This window comes from Bos grunniens, chromosome 7 (genome assembly GCF_055505025.1).
Source record: "Bos grunniens cultivar Pamir isolate PY7600 chromosome 7, Bosgru_T2T1.0, whole genome shotgun sequence".
Classification (NCBI taxonomy): domain Eukaryota; kingdom Metazoa; phylum Chordata; class Mammalia; order Artiodactyla; family Bovidae; genus Bos; species Bos grunniens.
The window spans coordinates 98,358,368-98,379,435 of record NC_141171.1 but is presented as its reverse complement, the minus strand read 5'-3'; the positions used below and the strand labels follow the sequence as shown (position 1 = coordinate 98,379,435).

General features: G+C 40.4%; 1 protein-coding gene across 1 annotated transcript in view; it reads right to left on the bottom strand.

Moving 5' to 3' along the window:
- Positions 1-1,669: 1,669 nt before the first annotated feature.
- The window catches only part of LOC147370025 (uncharacterized), a 66,499-nt gene continuing 47,100 nt past the window's right edge, over positions 1,670-21,068 (bottom strand). Inside the window, exons 4-5 of the mRNA XM_086413833.1 lie at positions 2,966-3,133; positions 1,670-1,928 (exon numbers count right to left, since the gene is read on the bottom strand). The gene's annotated coding sequence lies outside the window, so the exon portion shown is untranslated. The remainder of the gene's footprint in view (positions 1,929-2,965; positions 3,134-21,068) is intronic.

The window sequence follows — 21,068 nt, the reverse complement described above, 5'->3', positions numbered from 1 at the left end:
TTCTGTATTCTGGCAGTTTGTGGAGTTCTCTTTATTGTGGCTTTTCCTCACTGTGTGTGGGTTTGTACAGGTGGCTTGTCAAGGTTTCTTGGTTACGGAAGCTTGTGTCGGTGTTCTGGTGGGTGGAGCTGGATTTCCTCTCTCTGGAGTGCAATGAAGTGTCCAGTAATGAGTTATGAGATGTCTATGGTTTGGGGGTGACTTTGGGCAGCCTGTATATTGGAGTTCAGGGCTGTGTTCCTTTGTTGCTGGAGAATTTGCTTGGTATGTCTTGCCCTGTAATTTGTTGGCCTTTGTGTGGTGCTTGGTTTCAGTGTAGGTATGGAGGCGTTTGATGAGCTCCTGTCAATTAATGTCCCTTGGAGTCAGGAGTTCCCTGGAGTCAGGGTTTGGACTTAAGCCTCCTGCTTCCAGTTATTGGTCTTATTTTTACAGTAGTTTCAAAACTTCTCCTTCTATACAGCGCCATTGATAAAACATCTACATTAAAGATGAAAAGTTTCTCCACCATGAGGGTCACCCAGAGAGGTTCACAGCATTACATGGAGAAGAGACGAGGGAGGAGGGAGTTAGAGGTGACCTGAATGAGATGAGGTGGAATCATAGAGGAGAGAGTGGGCTAGCCAGTAATCGCTTCCTTATGTGCACTCCACAACTGGACCACTCAGAGATATTCATGGAGTTATACAGAGAAGAGAAGAAGGAGGAAGGAGACAGAGGTGGCCAGGAGGATAAAAGGGGGAAATGAAAAGGAGGGAGACAGATCCAGCCAGTAATCAGTTCCCTAAGTGTTCTCCACCATCTGGAACACACAGAAATTCACAGAGTTGGGTACAGAGGGGTTAGGGAGGAGACACAGGCAACCTGGTGGAGAAAAAGGAGAGTCCAAAGGGAGAGAGAGCAGTCAAGCCAGTAATCTCGCTCCCTAGTGAAAAATGGGTACTGAAGATTGGGTTCTTAAAGGTACAAGATTGGTAACAAATACATAAAAGCAAAAATTAAAAATCTAGAGTAGAGTTTGGAATTTCAAAAATATGATGTTAAAGAAAAGAAGAAGGAAAAGAAAGAGAGAAAAAAACAAACAAAGAAAAACAAACAAGGTAGTGAAAATTATAAAGAAAATATAGGTACAAAATTGATAACTAATACCAAAAAGCAAAGGTTAAAAATCGAGAGTAGAGTTTGGAATTTCAAAAATACAATGTTAAAAAAAAAGAAGAAGAAAAAGAAAGAGAGAAAAAACAAACAAACAAACAAAGTCGCAAAAATTATAAAGAAAATACAGGTACAAAATTGATAACAAATACCAAAAAGCATAAATTAAAAATCTAGAGTAGAGTTTGGAATTTCAGATATACAATGTTATATGAAAGAGGAAGAGAAAGAAACAGAGAAAAAAAAAGTCACAGAAATTATAAAAAAATATATAGGTACAAAATTGATAACAAATACCAAAAAGCTAAAATTAAAAATCTAGAGTTTGGAATTTCAAAAGTACAATGTTAAAGAAAAGAAAAAAAAAAGTCAAAAAAATTATAAAAAATACATACATGAAGTTTGCTTTTAAAAAAATGGGGTTTTTTTTTTTTTTTTTTTGCAAAGTAATAGGTTATAAAAGTGAAAATTAAAGGAATAATAGAGGACTTAAATTTTTTTAAAAAATTTAAAAAAAAAAAGAAAGAAAGAATGATCCTAAAAATAGTAAAAATATATCTAGGACTTTCTCTGGTTTTGTTGTTAGTATTGTGGGTTCAGTTCATTTTTGGCTAGTTCCTTGGTCCAACTTATATTTCTTAAGATCTATAGGCCCCTTCCTATGTAGTTGGTACTAACCACAGGGTTTTAATCTATTGCCTGTAGCTTCCAAGGCGGTTCCCTCTGTTATAGCTTCTTCTGTTTGCTGGTCTCTTCAGTGTCCAGTTTCTGCCCTGACAAAAGGGAAAGGTGGAGGACACTTTTTTTATTTTTTTTAGGCTCACTTGTTCAGTCACGCTGTGGGGAGGGAGGGAGGCATGCTGCAAACAAATAACACTGGCGTGTGCTCGCAGTGCCTCAGCCACACTGGGTCTGCCCCCACTCACAGTGTGTGTAGCCTCCCTGCCCACACTGCTCAGGCTCTAGGTTGTTCCGCCGGGAACCCTCCGTGGCCGACCCTGGGCTGCTTGCACCTCCCAGGTCCAAGCCGCTCAGGTTCAGGCACTTGGGTAGTCCTGAGGCGCAGACTTGGTTGGGCCTGTGTTTTGTGCCCTTCCCAGGTCCAAGCAGCTCAGGTGATGAGGTATTTGGCGAGCGCAATTGCTGCGACTTACTGCCTCCCTGCCACTTGGTTATCTAGGTGTACAACCGGCGCACCTTCTCAGGCAGATGTTGACCATCCAGACCCCCAAGAAGTTTTAGTTAGCAAAGAAGCCTGCTTACAGTTTTATAGATAATGTCTCTCTGGGGCTGTGATTGCCCCCTTCCGGCTCTGGCTGCCTGTCACCAGAGGGGGATGGTCTGCAGCCAGCTATCTCTGTTCAGTCCTTTGTTCCATGCGCAGGCCTGGCAGTGTCTTAGGTTAGGGCTGGCTTTTCACATGGTAGATATCCCACAGTCTGGTTTGCTAGCCCAAATTATTTTGCTCAGATAGCGCTCAGGGTACTCAGGCCAGATCCTTGCTCTAAGCGATGCAGCCCGCGCGGGGCCTCCCTGCCCAGCCCCCACTTGCTAGTGGCGTGTGCAGGTATCTGCACTGCTTCTCCGCTGGCGGAGTTACCATAGGGCTCGCAATCTGTGGGTTTTAATTGTTTATTTATTTTTCCTCCCTGTTATGTTGCCCTCTGTGCTTCCAAGGCTTGGCACAGATTCGACAGTGAGAAGTTTCCTGGTATTTGGAAACTTCTCCCTTTTTAAGACTCCTTTCCCAGGATGGAACTCCGTCCCTCCCTCTTTTGTCTCTTTTTTTGTCTTTTATATTTTTTCCTACCTTCTTTCGAAGACTTGGGTTGCTTTTCTGGGTGCCTGATGTCCTCTGCCGGCATTCAGAAGTTGTTTTGTGGAATTTACTCGGCATTTAAATGTTCTTTTGATGAATTTGTTGGGGAGAAAGTGTTCTCCCCGTCCTACTCCTCCGCCATCTTAGTTCCTCCTGAGCCTGATTTTTAGAAAGAAAATGGACTATCACACTCAGCAAACAGGTTAAAAATGACAATGACATTTCTTTTGGTTACTCTTTCCCTGTTAGTCTATTCTTGCTGGAGAAGGTACTGAAAGAAGTAAGATGAACAAGTCCTTCTCCAGAGATGTTGACTTGCTGCAGAACTGCCAGGAATATAAGTTCCACCCATCCTTTTTTTGCAGAATTTCTTTAAAAAAAAAATCTGAATAGGTTGTTTAGTTTTCATAGATACTTGGGTCCTTTTTTTTTTAATAAAAAATAAATAAATAAGCAAAGAGTCTTCATTCAGCCTTTGAGAAAGTCCAAAGTCATCACCCATTTTCACATTATTAGCTTTTTCCTGTTTGACTTCTAAACACTCTCTAATACTAAAGGGAGCCAGGGATTAATTAAAAAAAAAAAAAGATAGGAAACACTGAATATTAGGGGAAAAAAAAAATATATATATAAGCAAACATCCTCAAGAAGAATTGAAGAGTGGAATCTCATTATATTGCTTCTTGGCCACAAGACAGTGTCTACTCAACCTGCCAGCTATTCGCATCTGTGCTGGGTGGTTTAGTTTGCCGCCCTCCCTAACTCACGCCTTCCTCAAGCACACCTTCAGGCATTATGCAGATTAGGAAGCAGAAAGCCAAAGAGACTGAGCCTTGGCCACTGTCTTGAAATTTGATTTTCTTTTTCTGATCAAATGTCCGTTTTTTATATTTTGCACATGTTGTCAAGTAAGCCTAGCACACCACCAGGAAACTATTAAGGGCTATCGAAAGAGATGCCCAAGTCTCTCTGGTGAGCACCCTATGTTGATGATGAATTTACAGTGATAGCTCAGTGCAAAGACAAGAAAAGAAATAATGCAACTGGCAACTCAATTTTAAATATTTCAGGTGGCAATAGACTCCTATTAGCTATTTCTAAGTCTGTTTTATGTCTTCTTTAAAAATTCATCTTTAATGGGAAAATACATGGAGTGCACTTGGGGGTCCCATGGTTCTGCCTTTAGCTTGAAGCTAAAGGTCTGTTTGAACCAAACAGACCCAGGTTTGTCTTGTTTTGTTTTTTTCTGCAGCAAAAAAAAAAAAGGGTGGGGGTAACTATTCCAAATTTTCACCCAAGGAAGGGCATATATAAATACTTTTGTTTTCTTTTACTCTCAGAAATATAAGGCTAGTTCAAATTGAGAAAAGAATAAAGCTGAAAAGATTTATTAAAATGAGACCTGCATATAATGGTCTAGTCTTCTCCTCCCCCTTCTTTACTTCTAAACGATAATTGAAAAACCTGTAACTTGCACTTTCAACTCCTAAGTTCTTCAATATCCATACAGTGTTTTCCAGCATATTATACATCGTTGTACATGTTAAATGTATTTTTATTTAAATGTCTTCTTTTCCATTAATAGCTTAAGCCTGTAGGCCCTGCATTGTGAGTACTTATGATATAGTGAGCAAATGAGTCCCTGAAATCAGTTTGCTATAGTGCCACAGGGAGAGAGCCAATAGAATTGAAAAACTGTGGGACTGAGGACCTCTGCTGGCGGTTTTGTGGCACAATTTTCTTAAAACACGGTAATGCAAGAGGGAAGGACTTAGAAACCTTTGCTTGCCTTCCTAAAACTTTAATTACGCTTCTGCCACATTTTCAGAAATTTGAGTCTTTCATTTCCACAGTAGTTGCTTTACTTTCTGAAGAAAAAGTACATGGAAAGGAAGACCATTAGGTGAAAATATTAATTTTTATATTATTAATGTTCCAGCAAATTAAATTTGTTCATGAATAATGCTTCAGATTTTCTTAACATGGGAGCTGTACATAATTATACATGCATATGGAGGCATAGATATAGATAGGTAATCCTCATGATATATAGAACATGGAATTTTGTATCGAAATCTAGTAAAGTTTTTATAATTACTAAGAAAATTCTCATTTTTCCAAAAGCTAGATTTGCTTTATATTCAATATACACCTAGAGAGCATTGGAAGCCAAGTTTTCATCTAAATGTCCAGAACACTTTTTTAAACTTGAAAAGGCAATTGTACTGGTTATCCGTCACTCCACTTCACTGCTAATGCTGCTTACCTCTGCATTCCCTCTAGTATCAGTAATTCACAGATTACTCTAACTGAAAGAGACCTTAAAAGTCATGTAGCCCAACACTTTGGTTTTACAAAGAAGAATCTGAGACTGGTGGAGGTCAACAGCAACCTCTGCCTGTTCTCGCCAAGTCTGGAGCAAATGAACAAATAACTACCCAAGGCCTTCTCACCTTCTAGGGGAAAAATAGAAGGGGAAAGAGACAGCAGAGTCCCAGCCCTGGGCCACAGTGACCCAGTCCTGCTGTGAAGGCAGGAAGACTTAAACCACGTCTGATTTCAAGCATTCCAACTGCTAGGAAGACATTTGCATCGAGAGGACAAGAGCAACAGTGATAACCATTACAAACATTATTGAGCACCGAAAATGTGCCAGGCAGGCACAGTTCTAAGCACCCTACATGGTATAGCTCATGTAGTCATCACATCAACCCCGTGCAGTGGATAAACTTGCTAGTATAATTGAGGAAATGGAGGCACAGGGCGAGCATCTCTTGACCAAGCCCACTAAGTCACATCCATGCAGTGGAGATCCAGAGCTCACATGCTTAACCCTACACTCTGAGAAAATACAGCAAGCCCCAAAATTGGTCCCAAAGGGTACACCTTGAATTTTATAGCTGGTCTGTCTGACCTTGAATCAGAAAGTTATCTTCTACAGCCCAATCCCATTAGATCTAGAATTCTGGAATTTTAAGAGCTGGGGAGAGCCTTATTATGCATGTAGTCTGGTGGCCCTTCATCTCTTTTGGTTTATAGACTTATTTGAAAATCTGCTAAAAGGAATAAAACTTGTTCTCTGAAAAAATATTCACTACATAAACACACACGAAAGCACAGCAGCAGACCCATGTGCAATAAAATTTCGTGTTGTTTATGGAATCTTTGAATACTCATTTATAGACCTTAGGGGACCATAGGATTCTGATTCTGACTTAGTCCAACATTCACAATTCATGTTTTATATGAAGTTATTGATCTCATATCTCTGTAGCCAAAACAAATATGTCAGTCTTATAAATGTCCAATCTTACAAATGTCAGTGCTGTCCAATTGTTTGACATGCCAGCACGTCTAGAAAATAATATTATGACACACGGTCGTAAAAAAAGAAGCTTTCTCATGACCAGACGTGACAAGCTCCAAGAACTCAGCCTCCCCAGACCTCACCAAACCACCCAAAGTATTAAGAAAAATCAATATCTCAATGTACTCAATTCACAACACACCAGTTGGGAGGTGCCAGCTCAAAAGCCTCCAATAGATAACAAAGTATGAACAGGCTTAGGAGACCAGTGTTTAAACTTCCTTCTCACTTCTAAATCTGCTTCAAATTCTCACCCCTGACCACTAGCCCCAACTTAGTTTAGATTTTAACCCTCACTTCCTTGATCTTCAAAATAATGGCTATGAGTACTGATTGCCATTCAAGACTATGGTTTTTCTAGGAGTCATGTATGGATATGAGAGTTGGACTATAAAGAAAGCTGAGTGCCAAAGAATTGAACCTTTTGAACTATGGTGTTGTAGAAGACTCTTGAGGGTCCCTTGGACTGCAAGGAGATCCAACCAGTCAATCCTAAAGGAAATCAGTCCTGAATATTCTTTGGAAGGACTGATACTAAAGCTGAAACTCCAATACTTTGACCACCTGGTGTGAAGAGCTGATTCATTGGGAAAGACCCTGATGCTGGGAAAGATTGAAGGCAGGAGGAGAAGGGGATGATAGAGGATGCGATTGCTGGGTGGCATACGACTCAATGGACATGAGTTTGAGTAAGCTCCAGGAGTTGGTGATGGACAGGGAGGCCTGGCGTGCTGCAGTCCACAGGGTCTCAAAGAGTCGGACACGACTGATAGACTGAACTGAACTGAACTGAACTGATTGATTGCTGCAAAACAAATGAACCCAAATTTAGTGGCTTAAAGGAAAGTACATGTTATCTCACTGTCTGGGTGGGTTGGAAATTCATGAGCAGCTTAGCTCTGTGATTCTGACTTGTGGTCCTTCACAAGGCTGCAGTCAGAGTATCTGCTGGGGCTGCAGCAGTTTCTGGGGCTACTTCCAAGCTTAATCAGAGGACTGTTGGCAAGAAGCCTCAGTCCCTCCCCACCCTCTCGCGGGGGCTGCAAGAACATGTCCTCTCCGACATCAAGCAATACAAAGGGAGACAGAGAACCTCAAATGAAAACTGCAATCTTTGTATCATCTAATCTCAGAAGTGACACTTCTGCTGTATTTCATTGTCACCCAAACCAACTCAGGTAAGTGTGGAAAGGAACAGAGTTGTAAACACTAGGAGGTGGGGCCCTAAGGGACATCGCAGAGGCGGCCACCATACTGGGGGTTACTGAGTGCCTACTTTGTTATGAGCACTTTAAATTTACTCAGCATTATCTCATCGCATTTTTGTGATGGCACTCTGATATAGAGATTTCCTTTTATGGTTGAGACTAAACCAAGAAAAGTTAATTGCCCAAGATCATACAGGTAATCAAGCCTATCTATCTTTAATGATTCACATTCTTTTCAATACATTTTTATGCTGTGCTTTTCCTTATGAACCTCAATTTTTCTGGATCCCAGTTCTCAGGTATAAAGCCCCTCCCACTCTTCTCAGTTCTGACCCATTATACTATTTGTATGTGAGAGTTGGACCATAAACAAAGCTGAGCACCAAAGATTTGATGCTTTTGAACTGTGGTGTTGGAGAAGACTCTTGAGAGTCCCTTGGACTGCAAGGAGATCAAGTCAGTCAATCCTAAAGGAAACCAGTCCTGAATATTCACTGGAAGGACTGGTGCTGAAGCTGAAGCTCCAGTACTTTGGCCACCTGATGCAAAGAACTGACTCATTGGAAAAGACCCTGATGCTTGGAAAGATTGAAGGCAGGAGGAGAAGGGGATGACAGGATGAAATGGGTGGATGGCATCACTGACTCAGTGGACTTGAGTTTGAGTAGGCTCTGGGGGGGTTGGTGATGGACAGGGAAGCCTGGCATGCTGCAGTCCATGGGGTTGCAAAGTTGGACACAACTGAGCAACTGAACTGAACTGATCCTATTTGTCCACTTTTGCTGCCAATCCATACTCTGTGATTACATAAATCAACAGCACTTCCTAAGGACATATTTAATTCCATCTTCTCAGTAATCATGTGAGATAATGTAAGGCATTAAGTATTAAAATATAATCATAAATTTATTAATGAAAATGAAGCTGCTCAGTCATGTCTGACTCTTTGCAACCCCATGGACTGTAGCCTCCTAGACTCCTCTCTCCACAGGATTTTCAAGGCAAGAATTTCCTTCTCCAGGGGATCCTCCCAACCCAGAGATCGAACCCAGGTCTCCTGCATTTATTAATAGCTATTGTTAAAAGACATAGAGAGAAAAGAGTAAAGATGTTGCAGAATAAATTTGAGACACATAATTGTTTCATTTGCAGTGATTAACAAATGTATTCCACTATCAGTAAACACAGGCTGAAAATTTGAAGGAGAATGAAGCAAAGTGGAGGTGCCCGTGTTTGATTCTCACATGTTTCCTAAAGGCTAACTGAAGATTCTGTTGATTAAAATGGATACAGAACAAATTGCAAGATAAAGTGGGTCTATACAATGTTAACTGGCCAGGTAGGCTTTCATATGAAGAAAGCAAGAGGCAAATATGAAAAATTGTCTTGTTTTCTGACACTTTATCAACTACACTAAATGGTTCTTATTAAACCAGATTGGTGGGTATTTAGTAATTAAAGAAATCCACCCCAATACCAACTTATTCAGGTATTAACATCCTAGGATATCAATTGATCAATATTATATGAGCCAAATAAATAAGTTGAATCAAGTTTCCTGTCACACGAAAAAGAGCCTTAATAATAGTGCTTCTTGAGTTACTTCAAACCTGAAGTTGCCTCTCTCTGGTCATTCTGAATAGGCAGTGGTAAAAATGTGTTGGAAAGACATTGTACACATATGTATGTGCATTTATGCATGTGTGTGTGAGTACATGCCTACTTACGTGAATGTCATTCTATGATTGATAATGAAAATCACACTTCTCAGTCTATTTGTGATAGAAAGTGAAAGTCGCTCAGTCGTGTCTGACTCTTTGCTACCCCATGGACTATACAGTCCATGGAATTCTCCAGGCCAGAATACTGGAGTGGGTAGCCTTTCCCTTCTCCAGGGGAGTTTCCCAACCCAGGGACTGAACCCAGGTCTCCCGCATTGCAGGCGGATTCTTTACCAGCTGAGTCACAAGGGAAGTCCATTGTTCTAAGTCTTTCTCTCTAAAGTCATGCATTTGTAGATATGCTTTTCCATTTTGTCTGAAGGGAATGCAGTCATAATCTTCCCCAACTTATAAATGAAACAAAACCAACAACCAAAAAAAAAAAAATTGCTGCAGTTTGGAGAGAAGGTGTGAAATACAGAAAAACCAAGACTGACCCTAGACCTCCTAGCTCTGATTCTAACACTCTCTCCTCTACATGAGACCAGCGAGTCATAATTAGAGAAAATTACTGGAGAAAGAAGAGCTTATGATATCAAAGTAAGGAATAATATCTCTTCAATGGGTATCTAACGTTAGAGAGAACCCTTTCACATATATCATAGCAGTATCAGCTCATTTAATGAAAAGAGTGGAAATAGAGTAGAGGGGTACTGTGATTAAAAAAGAAATAAAAATTTTCTTCTTCCTTCTCTCCTGTTTTGGTACCACCCTGCAATGTTCAGCTATGGTAACAAGTGCCTGCCCAAAGTCTTCAGCAGAACTTCAGCCCCTGACGAATTGAATCAGTACAGCCAAATCCAAAGTCCATTACTCTACAGTTCTGCTAGTGCCATTCTAAGGCTCCAAGTATTTCATGACTGAGACAAAATTTATTCTCAAGTTCATCCATTCTTAAAAAGCACCATTGTACATGTCGGGCTTCTTTATTGTGAGACACCTAACTTTATCTTACAAAAGACTAAAGAAATTCACTAAGAAAGCTCAACTCTAGAAAGGATTAATTCAAGTAGTGATATCATAGAGGACCCTGTTAGAATTTTCCTAAGACTGAGAGAAATAAAATGATCTACTGGGAATTCAATTTTGAAGAGTGAACAACTTAAGGATAAAATTTAGTATCATACTTTTTGAACTCTAAGACATTTTTTAGCACTAGTAAAAACCATAATGCATCATACTGTTGGCATTATTGGGGTTTTTAAAAATAGGTTGTTACTTAGCAAATGGTGTGGTTTATAACCCATGACAAAGGCAAATCAAGGAAAAATGACATCTACAGATGAACATTAATGAGTGTTTTAGAAATATGTGTCCAAAGAGACTTTGAAAAAAACATAAGTCTTTGAAAGTGTTAGGCATCATAACTAAGTAAACCCATTATCTAACAACTTGCACTGTCCTCTATTTGAAAAAAAACCTGTTGACAGGGGCAGGTGTCCTATGAGAATCTGAAAAGTGGAGGATGAAGGAGGATGGATGTGTAAGTTCACCTCCAGTTGCTACAGAGGACAAGTGTCTTATCACCAGGCAAGTGCAGGCCATGTACAAGGAGGGCAGTGGGACCAATGCCCTCAGATAAGGTCTCTTGTTCTGAGCCCAAAATGTATTCAGTTCAGTTCAGTCGCTCAGTTGTATCTGACTCTTTGCGACATGACCTGCAGCACGCCAGGCCTCCCTGTCCATCACCAACTCCCAGAGTTCACTCAAACTCACATCCATTGAGTCGGTGATGCCATCCAGCCATCTCATCCTCTGTTGTCCCCTTCTTTTTTTAATATTAATTTATTTATTTTAATTGGAGGCTAATTACTTTACAATATTGTATTGGTTTTGCCATACATCAACATGAATCCACCCTCAATCTTTCCCAGCATCAGGGTCTTTTCAAATGAGTCAGCTCTTTGCATCAGGTGGCCAAAGTATTGGAGTTTCAGCTTCAACATCAGTCCTTCCAATGAACATTCAGGACTGATTTCCTTTAGGATAGACTGGTTGGATCTCCTTGCAGTCCAAGGGACTCTTAAGGGTCTTCTCCAACACCACAGTTCAAATGCATCAATTCTTCAGTGCTCAGCTTTCTTTATAATCCAACTCTCACATCCATACATGACCAAAATGTATTAGTCAGACATATTTCAATCGTAAGTCAAAGAAACCCACTCAAGCAGACTTAAGTAGGAGAGGGATCTTGGCTGAAACACTTACAGATGGACCTGGTCTCAGGCAATTCAGGTATTCAAACACTGCCTTGTGTTCATCCTTGCTTAGCCCCTGTTTCGTTTTGATGTTTGTTTGTTTTAATTGGCAGATAACCACTTACAATATTGTGTTTGTTTCTGCCATACATCGACATGAATCAGGCATAGGTATACATATGTCCCCTCCCTCCTGAACTTCCCTTCCACCATCCTACCCCTCTACGTGGTCACAGAGCACCAAGTTTGAGCTCCCTGCATCATACAGCAAATTCCCACTGGCTATCTATTTTACATGCATTTGAGTCAGTTCTAATGAGGTGGATAAACCTAGAGCCCACTATACAGAGTGAAGTAAGTCAGAAAGAGAAGAACAAACATCATATATTAACGCATATGGATGGAATCTAGAAAGATGGTGCTGGCAAACCTATCTGCGGGGCGATGGAGATGCAGACATAGAGAACAGACTTGTGGGCGTGGTGAGGAAGGGAAGGAGGGGTGAATTGGGAGAGCAGCACTGAAGCGTATGCATCACCATATGTGAAGCAGTCCCTGCTTTAGACCCCCCCACCCCCCATCAGTCTCTCAGATCCACATTTCTCTGTCTGTCCACTTCATCCCTCCTCGCTGAGGCAGAGGACAGAGGGACATAGTCAACACAACCCAAGAGGGAAAAGAAAGCTCTTTTCTCTCAGAGACGATATTGCCCTGGCTTGTGCTATTAGGCTCACTCTTGAGTCAAACACTACAGCTGAGGGGATGGGACATTAAGTTTCCACTCTAAGTCCCAGGCCCACCCATGTAACCATGCTAGAGAGACCTTGTCACTGGTGGTCTCTACTGAGCTACAGGGGATGAGGAAAGGCCATTCCCAAGGGGACAAAAAAGGCAAAGAAAACAACAAATATCCAACACACACATTCACTATGCAAACTTATATACACAAAGTCTTTCCCACATAGACTTTCCCAGCAGGGTACCAACGCGATACTCACTGGAGGAGTACTTCTACATACTTGCAATTACAGTTCTCAATATCTGGCTGACATTTCAGAACTCTTCAGTATTTGATCAGTTTGAGTCTGTCCCCTGAGCTTAATGAATCAATAACTAAACAGGCTGCCAATCTAAAAGATGACTTTGAGTAAATTAGAAAAATGTCCTCCTCCCTCAAGACACTTTAATGCCATCTACCAAAAATTGGTTATAGTGACATGTATCATGTCAACTGATGGAAATACCACTCCACGGAGTTGTAAAATGCAAAACTTGCACAATTCTGTCATTAGAGGGAGTGCAAAAAGCATGGAACTCAGATTCCAAGCACTTATGGAAAATAGAAAAAATATGAGTAGACAATTCCAATGAGATGAGTCGATAAAAGAGCTTCCCTTCCCATCTGCAAAACTTGGTGTTTGTTGTCTGTTGGAGCTGGCCCTGATTAGGGTATGACATTTACTCAGAATGTACATGCCAAGAGAGAAATTATAATATCAATTAATGCATTGACTTTCAAATTTTTAAAAACAATAAAACCCTTTATTCAAACAAACTATATTCAGCATAAATCTTGGAGATTATCAAGAACAATACATTTGACAGAGACTTTATGAAGCTAGGAGAGATACAACTGTACCAGCAAGAAGTATACAAAGTGTATAAACTTAAGCACAGAGGATTTTTTGGGCAGTAAAATTCTGTATGATTCTCTAGTGGAGGATACATGTCATTATGCTGCTGCTGCTGCTGCTGCTAAGTCGCTTCAGTCGTGTCCGACTCTGGGCAACCCCATAGACGGCAGCCCACCAGGCTCCCCTGTCCCTGGGATTCTCCAGGCAACAACACTGGAGTGGGGTGCCATTTCCTTCTCCAATGCATGAAACTGAAAAGTGAAAGGGAAGTAGCTCAGTCGTGTCTGACTCTTAGCGACCCCATGGACTGCAGCCCACCAGGCTCCTCCATCCATGGGATTTTCCAGACAAAAGTACTGGAGTGGGGTGCCATTGCCTTCTCCGACATGTCATTATACATTTATCCAAACCCATAGAATGTAACCAGCAAAAGTGAACTCTATTGTAAGCTATGGACTTTGGGTGATAATAATATGGTCATTTAGGTTCATCAGTTGTAACAAATGCACCACTCTGGTGGGGAATATTGATGATGGAAAAGGCTATGCATGTGTCAGGGCAAGGAATATGTGAGAAATCTTGGTACCTTCTCCTTAATTTTACTGTGAACCTAAAACTACTCCAAAAAATAAAATCTACTTTAAAAATTTGTGTTAGTTGCTCAGTCGTGTGTCTAACTTTGCAACCCATGGACTGTAGCCTGCCACACTTCTCTGTCCATGGGATTCTCCAGGCAAGAATACTGGAGCGGGTTGCCATGCCCTCCTCCAGGGGATTTTCCTGAGGATCAAACCCAGGTCTCCCACACTGCAGGCAGACTCTATGGTTTGAGCCACCAGGGAAGCTTCTCAGTAAACTTAGTACCATACACAGATTATAAATTTTCTATTTGACCTAGAGACCTATGAATGACTCACTCTTAACTATTTCTCCTTCATTAAAATTGAGAACAGATCTTCATCAGGAGAGCTGGCAAGGTAATACAATGCAATCAATTACCTAAAAAATGCAAATATCCATCACACAAATGAGAAAATCAGCCTCAGAAAGTTGTGATTTTCCCAAAGTTATGCCAACTGTATGTTAAATCAACTCTTTTGTTCTTAGATAGATGTCAGAATTGGATTCTTATTCCACTGCATCAGAGGGAAAAAGACATGAAAAAAAAGCCAAGCCTGGGTTGATTCTTTTCAAATTTGGTAGCAGAGAGGGTGGATGCCCTTCTTCCAAGGCAAATCTCTTACATCTTTATTTTAGATCCTATCCCTTCCTACTTCCCAGGAATTATAGTTAATCAACGATATTCTATTCTCATTTGTCTTCAATCTTCCTTTTATCCTGGATTTTTTTTCCTCCAATATATATGTGACTATTCCAAATCTCTCAAATCTCAAACAAATTAACCAAACTTTTCTTGACCCTATCCCCTACTTAGACTGTATTCTATCCTTCTCTATTCAGACTTCTCAAGTTCAGTTCAGTTCAGTTCAGTTCAGTCGCTCAGTCGTGTCCGACTCTTTGTGACCTCATGAATTGCAGCACGCCAGGACTCCCCGTCCATCACCAATTCCCAGAGTTCACTCAAACTCATGTCCATCGAGTCTGTGATGCCATCCAGCCATCTCATCTTCTGCCATCCCCTTCTCCTCCTGCCCCCAATCCCTCCCAGCATCAGGGTCTTTTCCAATGAGTCAACTCTTCACATGAGGTGGCCAAAGTACTGGAGTTTCAGCTTTAGCATCATTCCTTCCAAAGAACACCCAGGACTGATCTCCTTTAGAATGGACGGGTTGGATCTCCTTGCAGTCCAAGGGACTCTCAAGAGTCTTCTCCAACACCACAGTTCAAAAGCATCAATTCTTCGGCACTCAGCTTTCTTCACAGTCCAACTCTCACATCTATACATGACCACAGGAAAAACCATAGCCTTGCAGGAGCCAAGATGGCGGAGGAGTAGGACGGGGAGAACACTTTCTCCCCCACAAATTCATCAAAAGAGCATTTAAACGTCGAGTAAATTCCACAAAACAACTTCTGAATGCCGGCAGAGGACATCAGGCACCCAGAAAAGCAACCCAACTCTTCGAAAGTAGGTAGGAAAAAATATTAAAAACAAACAAAAAAAAAAGAGACAAAAGAGGGAGGGACGGAGTTCCGTCCCGGGAAGGGAATCTTAAAGAGAAGTTTCCAAACATCAGGAAACCTTCTCACTGCCGAATCTGTGCCGAGCTTTGGAAGCACAGAGGGCAACATAACAGGGAGAAAAAATAAATAAACAATTTAAAACTCGCAGATTGCGAGCCCTACGGTAACTCCCCCAGCAGAGAAGCAGCGCAGACGCCTGCATCCGCCATTAGCAAACCGGGGCTGGGCAGGGAGGCGCGGCGTGGGCTGCATCGCTGAGAGTAAGAATCTGGCCTGAATACCCTGAACGCTATCTGAGCGAAATAATTTGGGCTAGCAAACCAGACTGTGGGATACCTACCACGCGAAAAGCCAGCCCTAACCTAAGACCGCCAGGCCTGCGCATGGAACAAAGGACTGAACAGAGATAGCCGGCTGCAGACCTTCCCCCTCCGGTGACAGGCAGCCAGAGCCGGAAGGGGGCAATCGCAGCCCCAGAGAGACATTATCTATAAAATTGTAAGCAGGCTTCTTTGCTAACTAAAACTTCTTGGGGGTCTGGACGGTCAACATCTGCCTGAGAAGGTGCGCCGGTTTTACATCCAGATAACCGAGTGGCGGGGAGGCGATAAGTCGCAGCATTGGCGCTCGCCTGGGAAGAGCAAATTGGCGCTCGGACCTGGGAAGAGCACAAAACGCAGGCCCAACTGAGTCTGCGCCTCTGAGGACTACCCGAGTGCCTGAACCTGAGCGGCTTGGACCTGGGAGGTGCATGCAGCCCAGGGCCAGCCTCGGATTGTTCCCGGCAGAACAACCTAGAGTCCGAGCAGTGTGGACAGGGAGGCTACACGCGCCGTGAGCGGGGGCAGACCCAGGGTGGCTGAGGCACTGCGAGCCCACGCCAGTGTTATTTGTTTGCAGCATCCCTCCCTCCATCCCCACAGCGCGAATGAACAAGTAAGCCTAAAAAAAAAAAAAAAAAAAAAGTGTCCTCCACCGTGCCCTTTGAGTCAGGGCGGAAACCAGATACTGAAGAGACTAGCAAACAGAAGAAGATATAACAGAGGGAAACGCCTTGGAAGCTACAGGCAATAGATCAAAACCCTGTGGTTACTACGGACTACATAGGAAGGGGCCTATAGATCTTGAGAAATATAAATCTGACCAAGGAACTAGCCAAAAATGAACTGAACCCACAACACCCACAAAAAAAAAACAAAAAAGTCCTAGATATATTTTTATTATTTTTACGATCATTCTTTCTTTTTTTTTTTTTTTAACTAAAAAAAAAAAAAAATTTTTAAGTCCTCTATTGTTCCTTTAATTTTCACTTTTATAACCTATTACTTTGCAAAAAAAAAAAAAAAGACCCTATTTTTTTCTTCTTCAGCAAACTTCATATATATATATTTTATAATTTTTTGACCTTGTTTTTTTTGTTTGTTTGTTTTTGTTTTTGTTTTTTTCTTCTTTTCTTTAACATTGTATTTTTGAAATTCCAAACTCTACTCTAGATTTTTAATTTTCGCTTTTTGGTATATGTTATCAATTTTGTACCTATAGTTTTTTTTTATATAATTTCTGTGACTTTTTTTTTTCTTTTTTTTTCTCTTCTTCTCTGTTTCTTTCTCTTCTTCTTTTATATAACATTGTATATCTGAAATTCCAAACTTTACTCTAGATTTTTAATTTATGCTTTTTGGTATTTGATATCAATTTTGTACCTGTATTTTCTTTATAATTTTTGTGACATTGTTCGTATTTGTTTGTTTGTTTTCTCTCTTTATTTTTCTTCTTCTTCTTTTTTTTTTTTTTTAACATTGTATTTTTGAAATTCCAAACTTTACTCTAGATTTTTAATTTTTGCTTTCTGGTATTAGTTATCAATTTTGTACCTGTACTTTCTTTATAATTTTCGCGACCTTGTTTGTTTTTGTTTGTTCGTTTTTTCTCTCTTTCTTTTCCTTCTTCTTTTCTTTAACATCGTATTTTTGAAATTCCAAACTCTACTCTAGATTTTTAATTTTCGCTTTCTGGTATTAGTTATCAATTTTGTACCTGTACTTTCTTTATAATTTTCGCGACCTTGTTTGTTTTTGTTTGTTCGTTCTTTCTCTCTTTCTTTTCCTTCTTCTTTTCTTTAACATCGTATTTTTGAAATTCCAAACTCTACTCTAGATTTTTGATTTTTGCTTTTATGTATTTGTTACCAATTTTGTACCTTTAAGGACCCAATCTTCAGGACCCATTTTTCACTAGGGAGTGAGATTACTGGCTTGACTGCTCTCTCTCCCTTTGGACCCTCCTTTTTCTCCACCAGGTCGCCTGTGTCTCCTCCCTAACCCCTCTCTACTCTACCCAACTCTGTGAATTTCTGTGTGTTCCAGATGGTGGAGAACACTTAGGGAACTGATTACTGGCTGGATCTGTCTCCCTCCTTTTCATTCCCCCCTTTTATCCTTCTGGCCACCTCTGTTACCTTCCTCCTTCTTCTCTTCTCTGTATAACCCCGTGAACATCTCTGAGTGGTCCAGTTGCGGAGTGCACATAAGGAAGTGACTACTGGCTAGCCCACTCTCTCCACTATTGATTCACCTCATCTCATTTGGGTCACCTCTAACTCCCTCCTCCCTCATCTCTTCTCCATGTAACCCTGTGAACCTCTCTGAGTGACCCTCACTGTAGAGAAACTTATCATCTTTAATGTAGATGTTTTATCAATGGTGCTGTATAGAAGGAGAAGTTTTGAAACTACTGTAAAAATAAGACTGATAATCGGAAGCAGGAGACTTAAGTCCAAACCCTGACTCCAGGGAACTCCTGACTCCAAGGAACATTCATTGACAGGAGCTCATCAAATGCTTCCATACCGACACTGAAACCAAGCACCACACAAGGGCCAATAAGTTCCAGGGCAAGTCATACCAAGCAAATTCTCCAGCAACAAAGGAACACAGCCCTGAGCTTCAAGATACAGGCTGCCCAAAGTCACCCCAAAACCACAGACATCTCATAACTCATTAGTGGACATTTCATTGCACTCCAGAGAGAAGAAATACAGCTCCACCCACCAGAACACCGACACAAGCTTCCCTAACCAGGAAACCTTGACAAGCCACCTGTACAAACCCACACACAGTGAGGAAACGCCATAATAAAGAGAACTCCACAAACTGCCAGAATACAGAAAGGACACCCCAAACTCAGCAATTTAAACAAGATGAAGAGACAGAGGAATACTCAGCAGATAAAGGAACAGGATAAATGCCCACCAAACCAAACAAAAGAGGAAGAGATAGGGAATCTACCTGATAAAGAATTCCGAATAATGATAGTGAAATTGATCCAAAATCTTGAAACTAAAATGGAATCACAGATAAATAGCCTGGAGACAAGGATTGAGAAGATGCAAGAAAGGTTTAACAAGGACCTAGAAGAAATAAAAAAGAGTCAATATATAATGAATAATGCAATAAGTGAAATTAAAAACACTCTGGAGGCAACAAATAGTAGAATAACAGAGGCAGAAGACAGGATTAGTGAATTAGAAGATAGAATGGTAGAAATAAATGAATCAGAGAGGATAAAAGAAAAACGAATTAAAAGAAATGAGGACAATCTCAGAGACCTCCAGGACAATATTAAACGCTACAACATTCGAATCATAGGGGTTCCAGAAGAAGAAGACAAAAAGAAAGACCATGAGAAAATACTTGAGGAGATAATAGTGGAAAACTTCCCTAAAATGGGGAAGGAAATAATCACCCAAGTCCAAGAAACCCAGAGAGTACCAAACAGGATAAACCCAAGGCGAAACACCCCAAGACACATATTAATCAAATTAACAAAGATCAAGCACAAAGAACAAATATTAAAAGCAGCAAGGGAAAAACAACAAATAACACACAAGGGAATTCCCATAAGGATAACAGCTGATCTTTCAATAGAAACTCTTCAAGCCAGGAGGGAATGGCAAGACATACTTAAAATGATGAAAGAAAATAACCTACAGCCCAGATTATTGTACCCAGCAAGGATCTCATTCAAGTATGAAGGAGAAATCAAAAGCTTTTCAGACAAGCAAAAGCTGAGAGAATTCTGCACCACCAAACCAGCTCTCCAACAAATACTAAAGGATATTCTCTAGACAGGAAACACAAAAACGGTGTATAAATTCGAACCCAAAACAATAAAGTAAATGGCAACGGGAACATACTTATCAGTAATTACCTTAAATGTAAATGGGTTGAATGCCCCAACCAAAAGACAAAGACTGGCTGAATGGATACAAAAACAAGACCCCTACATATGTTGTCTACAAGAGACCCACCTCAAAACAGGGGACACATACAGACTGAAAGTGAAGGGCTGGAAAAAGATTTTCCATGCAAATAGGGACCAAAAGAAAGCAGGAGTACCAATACTCATATCAGATAAAATAGACTTTAAAACAAAGGCTGTGAAAAGAGACAAAGAAGGTCACTACATAATGATCAAAGGATCAATCCAAGAAGAAGATATAACAATTATAAATATATATGCACCCAACACGGGAGCACCACAGTATGTAAGACAAATGCTAACAAGTATGAAAGGAGAAATTAACAATAACACAATAATAGTGGGAGACTTTAATACCCCACTTACACCTATGGATAGGTCAACTAAACAGAAAATTAACAAGGAAACACAAACTTTAAACGATACAATAGACCAGTTAGACCTAATTGATATCTATAGGTCATTTCATCCCAAAACAATGAATTTCACCTTTTTCTCAAGCGCACATGGAACCTTCTCCAGGATAGATCACATCCTGGGCCATAAAGCTAGCCTTGGTAAATTCAAAAAAATAGAAATCATCCCAAGCATTTTTTCTGACCACAATGCAGTAAGATTAGATCTCAATTACAGGAGAAAAACTATTAAAAATTCCAACATATGGAGGCTGAACAACACGCTGCTGAATAACCAACAAATCACAGAAGAAATCAAAATTTGCATAGAAACGAATGAAAATGAAAACACAACAACCCAAAACCTGTGGGACACGGTAAAAGCAGTGCTAAGGGGAAAGTTCATAGCAATACAGGCACACCTCAAGAAACAAGAAAAAAGTCAAATAAATAACCTAACTCTACACCTAAAGCAACTAGAAAAGGAAGAAATGAAGAACCCCAGGGTTAGTAGAAGGAAAGAAATCTTAAAAATTAGGGCAGAAATAAATGCAAAAGAAACAAAAGAGACCATAGCAAAAATCAACAAAACCAAAAGCTGGTTCTTTGAAAGGATAAATAAAATTGACAAACCATTAGCCAGACTCATCAAGAAACAAAGGGAGAAAAATCAAATCAACAAAATTAGAAACGAAAATGGAGAGATCACAACAGACAACACAGAAATACAAAGGATCATAAGAGACTACTATCAACAATTATATGCCAATAAAATGGACAACGTGGAAGAAATGGACAAATTCTTAGAAAAGTACAACTTTCCAAAACTGGACCAGGAAGAAATAGAAAATCTTAACAGACCCATCACAAGCATGGAAATTGAAACTGTAATCAAAAATCTTCCAACAAACAAAAGCCCCGGTCCAGACGGCTTCACAGCTGAATTCTACCAAAAATTTAGAGAAGAGCTAACACCTATCCTGCTCAAACTCTTCCAGAAAATTGCAGAGGAAGGTAAACTTCCAAACTCATTCTATGAGGCCACCATCACCCTAATACCAAAACCTGACAAAGATCCCACAAAAAAAGAAAACTACAGGCCAATATCACTGATGAACATAGATGCAAAAATCCTTAACAAAATTCTAGCAATCAGAATCCAACAA